General features: G+C 33.9%; 1 long non-coding RNA gene across 1 annotated transcript in view; it reads left to right on the top strand.

Annotated features, from left to right (window-relative positions):
- Positions 1–4937: 4937 nt before the first annotated feature.
- Positions 4938–15000, top strand: part of LOC118761960 — a 13146-nt gene continuing 3083 nt past the window's right edge. The window contains exons 1-2 of the long non-coding RNA XR_004997756.1: positions 4938–4963; positions 11355–11359. This is a non-coding gene — a long non-coding RNA (uncharacterized LOC118761960). The remainder of the gene's footprint in view (positions 4964–11354; positions 11360–15000) is intronic.

Here is a 15000-nt window from a genome sequence, read left to right as displayed (position 1 = left end):
AATAATATTTCTACATTCATAAGTATATATATATATATATATATATATAACTATATAGAGACAACCTTGTGAATTTACGTTTGCATATATAAATGTTTGTGCTGTGTGCGTATATATATATGCATGTTTTCATATGTGTGTATATATATGGGCATGTGCATACGTGAGTTTGCATTCAAAATATGTTGGTTGTGACTGATTGAAGAATGACCTTGTACAGCTTCGTACTGATGCCGTATCAGACTTTGTACATCCTGTTGCAAACGAGATCTTGACTCTTAACCCGCCAAGATTTGTAAAAACTTTTGTCACTTCTCCAAATTAATTTGCTAAAAAAATCAATGGAATTCATCTCCTACGGGCTAGCTGCTTGCGCTCATGATCACAACTTCGTGGTTTCGCTTCACAGAACGGGTTTGTTCTCGAGGAAAATACAGCATTTCTCGTTGCTCATGGTCACAACACGTTGCTCTGGCCGGCTTATATGCAAACGCGTTACCCTATGACTGACTGCCGTCCAGTCGATGGGAGATCCTTCTACGTCCTTCGTCTACACTCTACAAAACCGGATAACCGACTCGAACAATACTAGCATCTTTGTGTCTCCAAGAAACGTTTTACTTCAGAACTATCTGCTCAATTATTTCCTTGATAGATTTGTGTCTTCATGTCTTAACTTCTATGATCATACCCTTTTCTTAATTTTATCATCTAGACCGTTTTTGTGGTTACTTTTAGTTTGCCAATGATGGAAGATTCTACGAATATCATGTTTAGACTGACCACATTATATATGGAGTCCTTTTGAGTGAGGTTTATATATCAGCAGCAAGCTGGATGAATAAGTTATCCAATGCAGTTTAAATACACACTCAAACACACACGCACAAACAAACACACACATACATACATACATATATACACACATACACATACATATACAGGGTGCGTAAGATATTTGAGGACATATTTATGTTTATAAAGAAAGAACAGATACATAACAGACAATAACTTTATCAAACAATGCAATAAAAATAAAACTGTAATGTTATTCAATAAAGCCACCTTCAGCTTCAGCACTGCTTCTATATGAGATCTAAATCATCTATATGCTCGAATCAAGTGGTCCTGGTTCTTTCTGGACATGACTTTGAATTCGGTAGCTTTCATAGAAACTTTGGTGTTATAGACCTCTCTCTCAACAACGCTCCACATGTAATAGTCCAATGGATTAAGATCTGGGAAATTAGGGGACCAAAGGATCCCCATATACAGCATTAATATTCCTGGGGTTTTCCGTTGCGTTGTTGTCTTTATTGAAATCATAATAAAGCAAAATAAGCTAAATATGCTCCTTTGTCACTTCTGTTACAGATTTGAAAAATTAACTGTTAAAATCGAGCTGCACTCTTCAAAACTGGTACTATGAATAAATGCAAGGTAAAATTACTACCTGCTTTTATAGCAAGTTGATACAGGTGGTTTATTCGACCCCGCCGACTTTTAGTTCATGCAATTGAAAAAACTGCATTATTAAGGAATGACCCGTATATATATATGTATATATATATATATATATATATATATATATATATATATATATATATATATATATATATATGATATTTATATATATATAATATATATATATACATATAGACATATATATATATATATTATATATATATATATATATATATATATATATATACGTATATACATACAAACATACATATATGCACACATATATACATACATATATACCTTATACTTAATCGTGATATGTAATATTGAGCACCATTTTCACGAGCAGACACTTATATCAGAACTTAACGCGTTAAATGTGTTTTTAATTGCTTTTTCTACAGTTACCCTGTGTATATATTGTTTAATGGATTCCACTTCTCCGTCGTAAAAAATTATGCACCTGGCACCGTAGAATTGCTGAGAAACCTCTTTTTCACTCAATAACTCATGTTCGTTTTTGTAAATACCTGACGTATCATTGTTTGTCGAACTGAGGGTTTAATGATCAATTGTCTCATATTGAAAATCTCTGATAACCCGATACCCCTTTGTCCTTTACGTGCACTCTCCTAACAGATAGTGCATAATCGCACAAACACTCATATATGTATACATATACACAAACCCATCACTCTCTCTCTCTTTCTCTCTCTATCTATATATCTATCTATTTATCTATCTCTCTATCTCTCTCTATATATATGTGTGTGTATGTGTGGAGAGGGAGATAAAGAGATAGCTACATAGATGGAGAGATAGATAGATAGGTAGATAGATAGATAGATAGATATATAGATAGATAGATAGATAGATAGATAGATAGAGATAGATGGAGATAGATAGAAAAATAGATAGATAGATAGAAAGATAGATAGATAGATATATAGATAGATAGATAGATAGAGATAGATAGAAATATAGATAGATAGATAGATAGAAAGATAGATAGATAGATAGATAGATAGATAGACAGATAGAGAGATAGATTGACAGACAGACAAAGATATATATATATATATATATATATATATAAATAGATAGATAGATAGATAGATAGATAGATAGATAGATAGATAGATAGATAGATAGATAGATAGATAGATAGGTAGATAGAGAAAGATAGATAGATACTACTATTAAATCAGTAACATAAAAGACTATTATGAGAGTTGTGAAGAATTCATATAGAGTATGTTTTTGGGGACAAAGTAACTTAAAGTTTCATACGAATAGCAACATACAGATTTATGCTTAACTCAGGCTTTTGCAAATATCTACAGCATCTGTAAATTTTGTTTACAAAAATATATATCATAAGCCATTTTTATTACATGCCTCTTAATCCTGAGGAAGATGACAACAGCTTAAGCTAAGCTTAATCAGGTTTCTTTCTTATAACATGAAACTTAAAGTATTTTATCTAAAATAAAATACTCTGAAATAATATGAGATACTCTGAAATAATATAATAGAGACACACATATACATAGGTACATGCAAAAACAAACATATGCACATATTATTTCCATTGATTTATATTATTCGTTAACATAATACAAAACTAACTTTGATGAAAATTCAACATAGAGAAGTATTTTTCGCCATCTCTGCTTGATAAATATTCATGTAAATTATGGATTCCGAATGACTTGAGACTGGGATATAAAGCTATAAAATGGAAGAATTCACAGTAATTTCACCGTCTGATACCTGGCATAAAGGGAATATATAAAATCGTGGCTGGTGATAACTCTTACGCTAGAAAATATTCGGTTTCATGAACTATAGAATTCGACAGTCACATTCAGTTAACTAAAAATTGATCTGAAACGGACAAAGAGAAACAGTAAAACCTTGAAATAGTCACGTTTTACCCAATTGAATGTTGCTGTCTTACGCGAAAATATATTAAAAAATACTCAGAATAGAAATAATATCAAAGGTTATACTCAGTAATAAGAGATAGGAGTACTCCACGGAGTACACGACAGAGGGTTACATATTTTCCATTTTCTCAAGAAATATTCAATAATATTATGAAGTATTGGTGAGTGAGGCATAAGACAATATATTTTCTTTCTTTGCTACTCTAGGCACAAGGCTCGAAATTTTGGGGGAGAGGCCGGTCGAGTAAATCGACCCCAGTACGTAACTGGTACTTAATTTATCGACTCCGAAAGGATGAAAGCAAAGTCGACCCCGGCCTTATCAACAATATCTATTTCTTTACTATCCACAAGGGGCTAAACACAGAGGGGACAAACCAGGACAAATGGATTAAGTCGATTACATCGAACCCAGTACGTAACTGGTACTTAATTATCGACCTCGAAAGGATGTAAGGCAAAGTCGACCTCGACGCTATCGACAATATCGCCAAAGAGAAGACAAATGTTAAATTCTGATATAAGATATAAAGAAAATAATATGGAAGGCTCTAATCGCAATATGGTTTTCGCTTGACTGAGATGTGTTTTGGCAAATTTATTCATCTACCGTCACAATAGAAAATAGAGACCCTCCTTACCAGCAAACCCTCGGGTTTACATATACTATAATTATTTTACATTTGTATGCGAATAGAAAAATACTACCATGTTGTCTTTATAGATTTGTCTTACTTCCTTGTCAGCTTGTATATTTGGCTCCAAATATTAGTCTACTTGACTTTAACGACACCATTCTGTAACAAGAACAATATTGACCAAAGCATTGTTGGACTGTGCGACGATTGGTTAGCTGGCCGAAGTATCAAAGTCACTCTCAATATTAATCTTGTCCAAGAATAAATTTGTACTCGACAAAAGTATAGAGCGATCTTTCCGATTAATGTAAAACTATTTTTATTATAACTGAACATAAAAACAAATATTAATCTCTCTCTCTCTCTTTCTCTCTCTCTCTCACTCTCTCTCTGTATCTATCTATCTATCTATCTCTATCTTTCTCTCTATCTCTATCCATCTATCTATCTACATATATCTATCTATTTATCTCCCTATCTCATGTGTGTGTATGGGTGTATGTATATACATATATATATATATGCATATGTATATATATATATGTATATATATATATACATGCACACACACACAAACACACACATATATATATATATATATATAATATATATATATAATATATATATATATATATATATATATATACACATATATCAAAAGAATGTGTTATAATACTATTCCACATATACAAAAACAGTCACACCAACAATCCAGCTTACAAGCATCATCAGCTCCCCCATATATATCATTATAGTTTCGACATCTGGGCAGTAGTATTTAATCCGGCGGTATCAACAGCTCGAAAATAAGTGTTATGTGAGAACAGATATACCAAGAAACCAGAAGTTTCAAACACATTTACTCTATGTACAACCGCACCGGTAAATTTATGTATGTATGTATATATGTACGTATGTATGTATGTATGTATGTATGTATGTATGTATGTATGTATGTCAAGTGTTATTGTTAATTCGATTATATACATAAAACAAACGAAATCATGGGAAGTGGTTTATTAGATAATAATTTAAGGTACAACATCTGATGAACAATCTCCCGTGATTTCGTTTATTTTTTGTATACAATCTGCTTAACAGTAAAACTTGTATTCTATAAATTCACGGCACACAGAGTTGCAACTGTGTATGAAGTTCTTAATTCTGGTCCTTTGTGAAGCAATTTACGACTTAAATTCTACATCACGAATATTTCTATATACTTTCATATATATATGCATGTAAATATCTGCACACTCACGCACACACACACACACGTATGCACGTCCCCTACATATATGTACGAATATTTGTGTGTGTGTGAGTGTTTCTGTGTGTTTTTGCGCTTACGCAGATACTTATAAAATATCTAAGATTTTCTGAAATAATAAAGAGAAATTGATTTCTCGAGTCTTATCTAAATAATTGTTAAATTGTTAATTATATGAGTAAACTAAAATATCCTTCTACAATAAGCTATAAACAAAGGGAAAAAAATACCAAAGACTTCAATGCATCGATATAAAGATATTTCAAAGAATAAGTTCTTTGCGCTAATCTAGTCTTTGTCACGTCCGACTTAAATACATCAAAATTGGATTAGATAACGCTAAGCTGTTATTCCTGTTGATATTGTTTATTGTTGCTATTGTTGTTCTTGTTTATGTTAATGTCTAGTCTACTCTTGACCCTTAATCAAACAGATCTATGATCTAAAGCATTCAAGACAGCACAACCCTATCTTTTTTTTTATCTTATTCGTATTTTACTCTCTCTTCCAGAAAATAATATACTTCGAATTATAATATCCGGTACAATGTCTTTTGTTTGTTGTTTGCACTAAATTGGTTATTTTTGACAGCTGTTTTCGCTGCGATTTCATGCAGGTCGAGTGACCGTAATAGTCACTAATTAAGAAAGCAAGCAAATCTTAAGGCTAAGCTTATGTATGGTGGCGCATTGGGAGCACATTTCGCCGAGTAGATAGGGTTATGGAAAAACTGAGTAGCCTGTTCTTCCTCTTCTGTCATCGATGATGTATTCTCAACGTTTTCTTTGTTTAAGTTTAAATGTTCACAGTCCACCTTGGTGTACAAAAAAAATGCCTAGCGGTATTTCGTCTGTCTTTACGTTCTACGTTCAAATGCCACCGAGGTCGACTTTGCCTTCTGGGCCCATAAATTAAGTACCAGTTGCGTACTGGGGTCGATCTAATTGACTGGCCTCCTCTCCAAAAATTTCGGGCCTTGTGCCTAGAGCAGAAAATAATATAAGTATCCTAAATTCAAATTGCTCTTTATCAATTCGGATAAGCATTTCCATTAAAAGGCTGGAACTACTATTTTTTTTACCAGGAAGAGGTAATAATGCAAAAGAACGAAGGAATTTTTGTTCGCAAATGAAGGAGTAGCTGTGTGGTAAGTAGCTTACTAACCAACCACATGGTTCCGGGTTCAGTCCCACTGCATGGCACCTTGGGCAAGTGTCTTCTGCTATAGCCCCGGGCCGACCAATGCCTTGTGAGTGGATTTGGTAGACGAAAGCTGAAAGAAGCTTGTCGTATATATGTATATATATATATATATATATATATGTATGTGTGTATTTGAGTGTCTGTGTTTGTCCCTCTAGCATTGCTTGACAACCGATGTTGGTGTGTTTACGTCCCCGTCACTTATCGGTTCGGCAAAGGAGACCGATAGGATAAGTACTGGGCTTACAAAGAATAAGTCCCGGGGTCGATTTGCTCGACTAAAGGCGGTGCTCCAGCATGGCCACAGTCAAATGTCTGAAACAAGTAAAAGAATAAAAGAGAGAGTAAATTACGCAGATATCTGCACTACTTAACAGATTAGTCCAGGTAGCTTGGCAGTAGATTTTGCCCTGAGATAAGATTCAGTTCTTATCCCTCGAACGATTCTCTTCCATATTCGGACTGGGGATGATGTGAATGATTCCCTACACGTGTCATAGCACAATGAAGCAAAATAACAGAAAGAGAGAAAGAGAGAGAAGAGGATATAGGCAGAAAGAGAGAGAGAGAGGGATGAGAGAGAGAGAGAGAAAGGAAGACAAAGAGACAGACAAGTAGAAGACAGAGAGATAGAGATCAGGAGACAGAGAGAAGGGAAAGCAAAGAGAGAGAGAGAGAGAAACAGGGAGAGAGGGAGAGGAGTACTTCATTGATCCGAACCCTATGGAAAAGAAGGAAACATATATGGAGGCTTTGAAACTCTGAGTACAAACGAACGGAACAGACGTTGAGAAGAGTTTTATCACCTTCACTAAGCCATTCTGCGATTCAATGCTTTTGATAAGATATTCTTTTATTCGTTTATTCCTTTATTTGTTTCAGTCATTTGACTGCGGCCATGTTGGAGTACCGCCTTTAGTCGAGCAAACTGAACCCAGGACTTATTCTTTCTAAACCTAGTACTTATTCCATCGGTCTCTTTTGCTGAAACGCTAAGTTACGGAGACATAAACACACCGTCATCCGTTGTCAAACGATGGTTGTGGGCCAAACACAGACACATACACACACATATATATATACGACGAGCTTCTTTCAGTTTCCGCTTGCCAAATCCACTCACAAGGCGCACACACACACACACACACACACACACACACACACACACATATATATATATATATATATATATATACGACGGGCTTCTTTCAGTTTCCATCAACCAAATCCACTCACACGGCTTTGGTCGTGACGAGCCTATAGTAGAAGATCCTTGCCAAAGGTTCCACGCAGTGGGACTAAACCCAGAACCATGTGGACGGGAAGACTTTTCAGTAGTTTAGGTAGACAGTAACTGAAAAAACCCTTCGTATACACACACACACACACACACATACACACACATAAACATATATACACATGTGTGCGTGTGTATATGAGTGTGCGTGTGTGTGACTTTAAGTCTATGTTTCTTTCCATGCCTCAATCGTTTGACAGCTGGTATTGGCGTGCGAGTTGGCAGAAACGTTAGCACGCTGGGCGAAATGCTTAGCGGTATTTCGTCTGCGTTACGTTGTGAGTTCAAATTCCGTCGAGGTCGACTTTGCCTTTCATCCTTTCGGGGTCGATAAATTAAGTACCAGTTATGCACTGGGGTCGATGTAATCGACTTAATACTTATGTCTGTCCTTGTTTGTCCCCTCTGTGTTTAGCCTCTTGTGGGTAATAAAGAAATAGGTATTGGTGTGCTTGCTTAACTGTAACTTAGCAATTTAGCAAAAGGGATCTTTTGGGTACTAGGCTTTTAAAAAATCAGTACTCTGGTCAATTTATTCGACAAAAATTAAAATTCGGCTCATGGCTATAGTTTAATACACATGCCCAGGATGGTACACAATAGGACTAAAACCAAAGCCATCTGGTGGCAAAGTGAGTTTCTTCAACAAACAACCACGCGTCCACCAATTTTTATGCTATTTTACCGATTAAATACGAATCATCCCTGAAAGTGATTACCAGATATTCCAAACTGAAAACTGAAACTTCATAATGCAACGACGCTTCTGTGCGCAGTGAATTTATGAAAGTTTCGCTCTAAGGATATTGTTTACGCATAAATTATAAGAGAGGAAATATAATTTCCTGAAAGCTATTAACGGATACAAAAAGGAAATGAATAAACAAAATATATAATTTATAGGCGCGGGCTTGACTGTGTTGTTAAGGAGCTATCATTGCAAATTGAGTGAACTTAGGGATCAGTCGGCCCCTATGCCCTTTTAGGGAATTCGGTAACAGGAAACTGTGTGACAGCCCGTCATGTATATGCTTATATATAAGTACATACATACGTTGACACGTACGCATACACACATATATAAATAGATATATAGTATATGGCTACACACATACATATAGGATCGACTGTCCCTTCGAAGACGGTTTATGGGATTCAGCTATGGCCGAACGACCTGTACGCATAATTTTTTTACAGTTATCAAATGCTCCTGCTGCAGATTTGCTCTGCCTGTCTGACTGTCTGTCTCTCACTCCTCTCTCTATTCTGTCTTTTCTCTTTTCGAAGGAAACATTTCTCCAGCGTTCGTTATTTTATCATCGTTCTGCTCTAGCGATCCTCCATGTTTCTTTTCGTTCGGTTTCGTTGTATGTCTCCACTGTCCTGTTTTTGTTCCCAAATTTGCCCTTCCATAATTCCAAAATTTTATTTTGGTATATATGAGAGCAATTATTTTGAAAGACTCGTATTGCCATTCAATGCTCGACATGAGGAGTAGATAGACAACTGATGAGGAATCGTTCTTCATGTTTCTTGTTCTGTTTTCCATTTGTTTCTCTCGTTGCTTATTTATTAAACACATATGTTTTTCGTATTTCATGTTGTTTACTGTTGGTGACGTCATGAACCCAAATATGCATATGTATGTATATATATATAAATATATATATATATATAATATTATATATATATATATATATATATTAATATATATATATAATATATATATATATATAGAAAACTGATTGGAGAACGGATGATATTTTAACACGACACCTGTTTCTGGAGCTCGGAATTTCGTAGTATTTGTAATGTTCATAAATTTGATCCCAATATTTTCACAATTGACAAACAGGCATCTGACTGAAAATCATGGTTTATATATAGATATTTTAAAACAAACTTCAATGAAGAATGTTAAAAACATTAGGGAAAATATATATAAAGAGAAGTATAATTTCAATTATAATAGAAGTAAAACTCCGCAGAGTTTATATGTCAGAGCTTACACTTAGATGTCAGTATGTGTTACAAGTGCGGAAGATTACATGGGGGAGAAGTATATGCGTTTGAATCGCTTATGCTTTCTTTTTGCAATCTCTGAGTTAAAAGAGAAGCGTATGGAGAAATGTAGAAAGAGAGATTGAAACATAGATAGATAAATAGAGAAACAGATAGACTGACAAAGAGAAACATAAATATATACATATAATATATACATATATTGTATAAATATATAATATATATAATATAATATATAAATATAGTATATATTATATAATATATATACTTATAAGATATACATACATACAGACAGACAGACATATAGATAGAGAGATAGAGAGATAGATATATAGATAGAAAGACAGGCAGATAGATAGATAGATAGATAGATAGATAAATAAATAGATAGATAGATAGATAGATAGATAGATAAATAAATAGATCGATAGATAGATAGATAGATAGATAGATATATAGATAGATAGATAGATAGATAGATAGATAAATAAATAAATAGATAGATAGATAGATAGATAGATAGATATATAGATAGATAGATAGATAGATAGATAGATAGATAAATAAATAAATAAATAAATAGATAGATAGATAGATAAACAAATAAATAGATAGATAGATAGATAGATAGATGGATGGATGGATGGATGGATGGATAGATAGATAGATAGATAGATAGATAGATAGATAGATAGATAGATAGATAGATAGATAGATATATAGATAGATAGATAGATAGATAGATAGATAGATAGATAGGCAGACCGAGAGACAGGCAAACATTGAGAGAAAGAGAAGGTGAGAAAGTTACATTGAGAGAAAGAAAGAAAGAAAGAAAGAAAGAAAGAAAGAAAGAAAGAAAGAAAGAAAGAAAGAAAGAAAGAAAGAGGGAGAAAATGAGAAAAAGAGAGAGATGTGATTAATTTGATTATATAATCTGCAAATTCGCATTTCACTGGAAACCTCACTTTTTTTCTGAAATTTATCCCCGTCTTTTAACTTGACATTTTATACTCGTTTCTGTGCAAATCGAAAAGGATATCTCAACATTATGCTGTCCTCGATGTTTGTGGTGTCATCGCTTCTGTCATTGCTCTTGTTCTTGTTATTGTTTAACCACCGGCCATCATTGATCGAGTAGATTTATGGTCATTCTGTCCTCGAGCATCCCGAGTTTCTTTTGTTTTTGAAGTCCATCCATGAATATATCACTCCGTATTATCTTCTTTTTTCTAAGACAATGCTTTATCCTTCAACGTTATCGACGATGAGCAGGCACTTTGTAGATGAACACGATATCTACCCATGAATTTAAAGTCAAAACATTATACCGTAATCCATGATTGCGATGTTGTTTTCGCTGTTATTGCTGTTGTTGCTACTTCGATGTTGTTATTGTTATTATTCCTCCGTATATTTATTGTCCAAATTATTCAATCCATGAGCATCCGATATTTGTTTTACTAGGTAATCTCTCTCTATATAAAGCTAAAGTTGTCTGTGTGTAGCAGGTTTGGTAGCCATCAACTAACACTATATCCCCCGAGACCCTGCGGCGCAAGTTGACCAAAATTGAGAGTACGATAGAAGAAGGCTGGCTCTTCCTTCCGTAGAAGATAAAATTCAAATCGGACCTTGTTAACACCAAAAATTATTTCCATCAAAAAGGCGCTTTTCTTCTATGAAAATCCTTATTTTTACGATTTTCCGACGTGCTGTGTTGCCATTTTTCGTTGTATTTCAACCAGAAAAATGTTCAGTTAAAGAGAATAACAAGCTACATAATGCTAAGTTTTTACTTTTCAAAAATTCCAATTCTAAAGGGTCGAAACAAACCCGAGTAACAGCGGGGGTGATACTGCTAGTTTAAAATATATTATTTGGTGTAATCTTCCTCTTTCTAAGATATGGTGCACCACCCGTGTTTGTCGAAGAGGAGCATCCAGATACTAGACTGAATTTCTGCTCGTGTAAGCGGTTGAATATACCAGAGATATGTGTAATATTATATTGCAATTGTTGCACAGAATCAGCTCAGCACAATGTCACGTATAGATCAACTTGGTTGCAATCCATATATGGATAGATAGATAGCTAGATAGAGAGAGGGAAACAGAAGATAAGCACGTGTACCAAAGATCAGTTTGAAGATAAAGTTAGTTCATGTCAACTACTGAGAGATATACTTGATATCCATTTCTCAATTTATATAAATACTAACAGTATGGGCCGGCGTTGCTTGGGTTTGTTTCGACCCTCTAGAATTGGGATTTTTGAAAAGTAAAAATGTTGCATTATGTAGCTTGTTATTCTCTTTAAGTGAATATTTTTCTGGTTGAAATACACCGAAAAATGGTGGCACAGTAGCAAAAATGTCGTAAAAAATAGGAATTTTCATAGAAAAAAAAAGCATCCTTTGGATGTAAATAATTTTTGGCGTTAACATGGTCCGATTTGAATTTTTTCTTCTACGAAAGGGAGAGCAAACCTTCTTCTATCATACTCTCAATTTTGGTCAACTTGCATCGCAGGGTCCCGGAGGAGATAGTGTTAGTTGAAGGCTACCAAACCTGCCACACCACACAGACAACTTCAGCTTTATACATATAGAGATTGTCATAAGAAAACACTTTTGTCTAACAGAAATGAACAAATATTAAATAATGTTAATCTGGACGAACTGCGACCTTTTGTAGCTGCTGTTCTTCAGAAGCACATCAATCATAACAGTTCCATCACTTTTCTTTTCATTTTTTATTTCCTGCATATTGTTATTCAAAACTGTTATTCAACATGTCCTTCCCTTTTCAAAACCACACATGGTCTATTTTTATAGATATCTAGCGATTATTTCTAGCAGTTAACGTGGTAATGGCCGTTTCCGTTGTTAATTATCGACAACAGGTCAGTCGCAATGCGGGCGATGTTTGGTTCGATGCATTCCGGTCACAATTATATTGGATTCTTTTTAGCGAAAATCTATACATTACACTATGGCTTTCTCTAATCTTACATCGTAAAATGTGATTTGAGGGGATGTTAGCTGCTATTTTCACAGCTCGTGCTAATACCAATTTCAAACATAATTTACTATCAACAAATACTTTGTCTTGTTTTGTTGGCTTCAATTTCGTTTCGATATTCGTACCCCTACCTGTGGGGCATTTTTACTTGAATAAGAACGTAATCAATATTTCCTGTCTTAATTTGGAGATACGTTTAGATTTGTCAGTTTATTACACCGGCTGAACCGAGGCGAAAACATATCAACAACGTACATTGTTTATTACATCGCCTGTAACATCTAATGCGCAGAACAAACTCACACGGAAACTGATTCATGTGTAGAATAAATTTTACTCCATTTTTATTATCTCTTAATGTAAACATGTGACTTCTGAATGTGTTAATGATATCAATATGTGACTTTAACGATATCGGATTTTCGTACCGACTATGGTACAAATTCTTGGAAAAAATGTATATATTCTTTATACCTAACAACATCACTTGTTTCGTGTACAAACCATTTCGACGTCTAGGTTACTGTCAAGAGAAACAATATGAGAGTCATAAACGTGGTAGATTTTTCTTTGCTCTTCTTTGATTTTTAGTTTCATTTCAATTCAAAATAATTAAGTCCTGAGAATATAGGTGAACTATTGACTGTTTAAGTATACAATGGTTACATTGAATGTACAAATTTGTACTGACATTTACGCAACATGGTTTGAGTCGTTCGTATGTTCACCTGGATACTTTGCATTCATCAATAAAATTGAAAATCTTTTACATTATGAGGTTTAAAGATTTGACACTGTTTCTTGATACATAAAAGCTCAACCACCCACGGCCTTAAGTAAAATGTTTTTAGAAAACAATGGTGATAGCTGTATAGTGATGCGATTGTTCGTGCGTTCATAGAGTGTTTTAGATCTGAAAGTGTATATGTTTTAAATTACAGCACACCACGGAATGTGTAACTGCTTACGCTATATGTATGTATATACGTATATGTATATATGTGTGTATATATATATATATGTATGTATATGTATATATGTATATACACACATATATATATATATATACATATATATATATATATATGTATAATATATATGTATGTATATATATGTATGCATATATGTATGTGTATATATATAGGCTGAATATATATAATATGTATATGTATGTATGTTATGTATATGGATAATATATATATATATAATATATATATATATACATGCACATATATATATATATATCTAATGTATATATATATATATATACATATATAGATATTATACAATATATATACATATATATAATATATATATTATATATATATATATATATATATATATATAAATGTATGTATATATGTGTGTGTGTGTGTATGTATGTATGCGTGTGGTATTGTGACGTATTGTGGAATGCAAACGATGAGTTATCGAAAATGTTTCGATGGAAACCACCTGCGCAATAACACATTTCTACAATGACGTTGTGTTATAGATTAATTTATAATGGAGACACAAACACCATTCTGAACACACTAACAACGGATGCTGTATCAATCATAATCATGACAAGGATGATGATGATGATGAGGATGATGATGATGATGATGATGATGATGACGATGACGATGATGATGATGAGATGATGATGATGATGATGATGAGGATGATGATGATGATGATGATGAGGATTATGATGATGAGGATGATGATGAGGATGATGATGATGATGATGACGATGATGAGGATGATGATGATGATGTGATGATGATGATGATCGTTCTAATAGTGATAATCCCTTGGGATTTGGGAGGGAGGAGGCTAGCTTATAGCATCGACCCCCAGTGTTTAACTGGTACTGACTTTATCGACCCCGGAGAATGAAAGGCAAAATTCATAAAAAATATAAAATCAGAACATGAAGACGGACGAAATTTAGTAGCTGTAGTATTAGTATTGGTAATAATAATAATAGTAGTAGTAGTAGTAGTAGTAGTAGTAGTAGTAGTAGTAGTAACAGCAACAGCAGCCACAACGGTAGTAGGAACAATAATAACAGCAGCAGTGGTAGTGGTACTAGTAGTAGTAGTAGTAGTAGTAGCAACAGCAGTACTAGGTGCAGCACTGGTAGCTG

This window comes from Octopus sinensis, unplaced genomic scaffold (genome assembly GCF_006345805.1).
Source record: "Octopus sinensis unplaced genomic scaffold, ASM634580v1 Contig18838, whole genome shotgun sequence".
NCBI lineage: Eukaryota > Metazoa > Mollusca > Cephalopoda > Octopoda > Octopodidae > Octopus > Octopus sinensis.
This window is presented reverse-complemented; position numbering and strand designations above follow the sequence as displayed.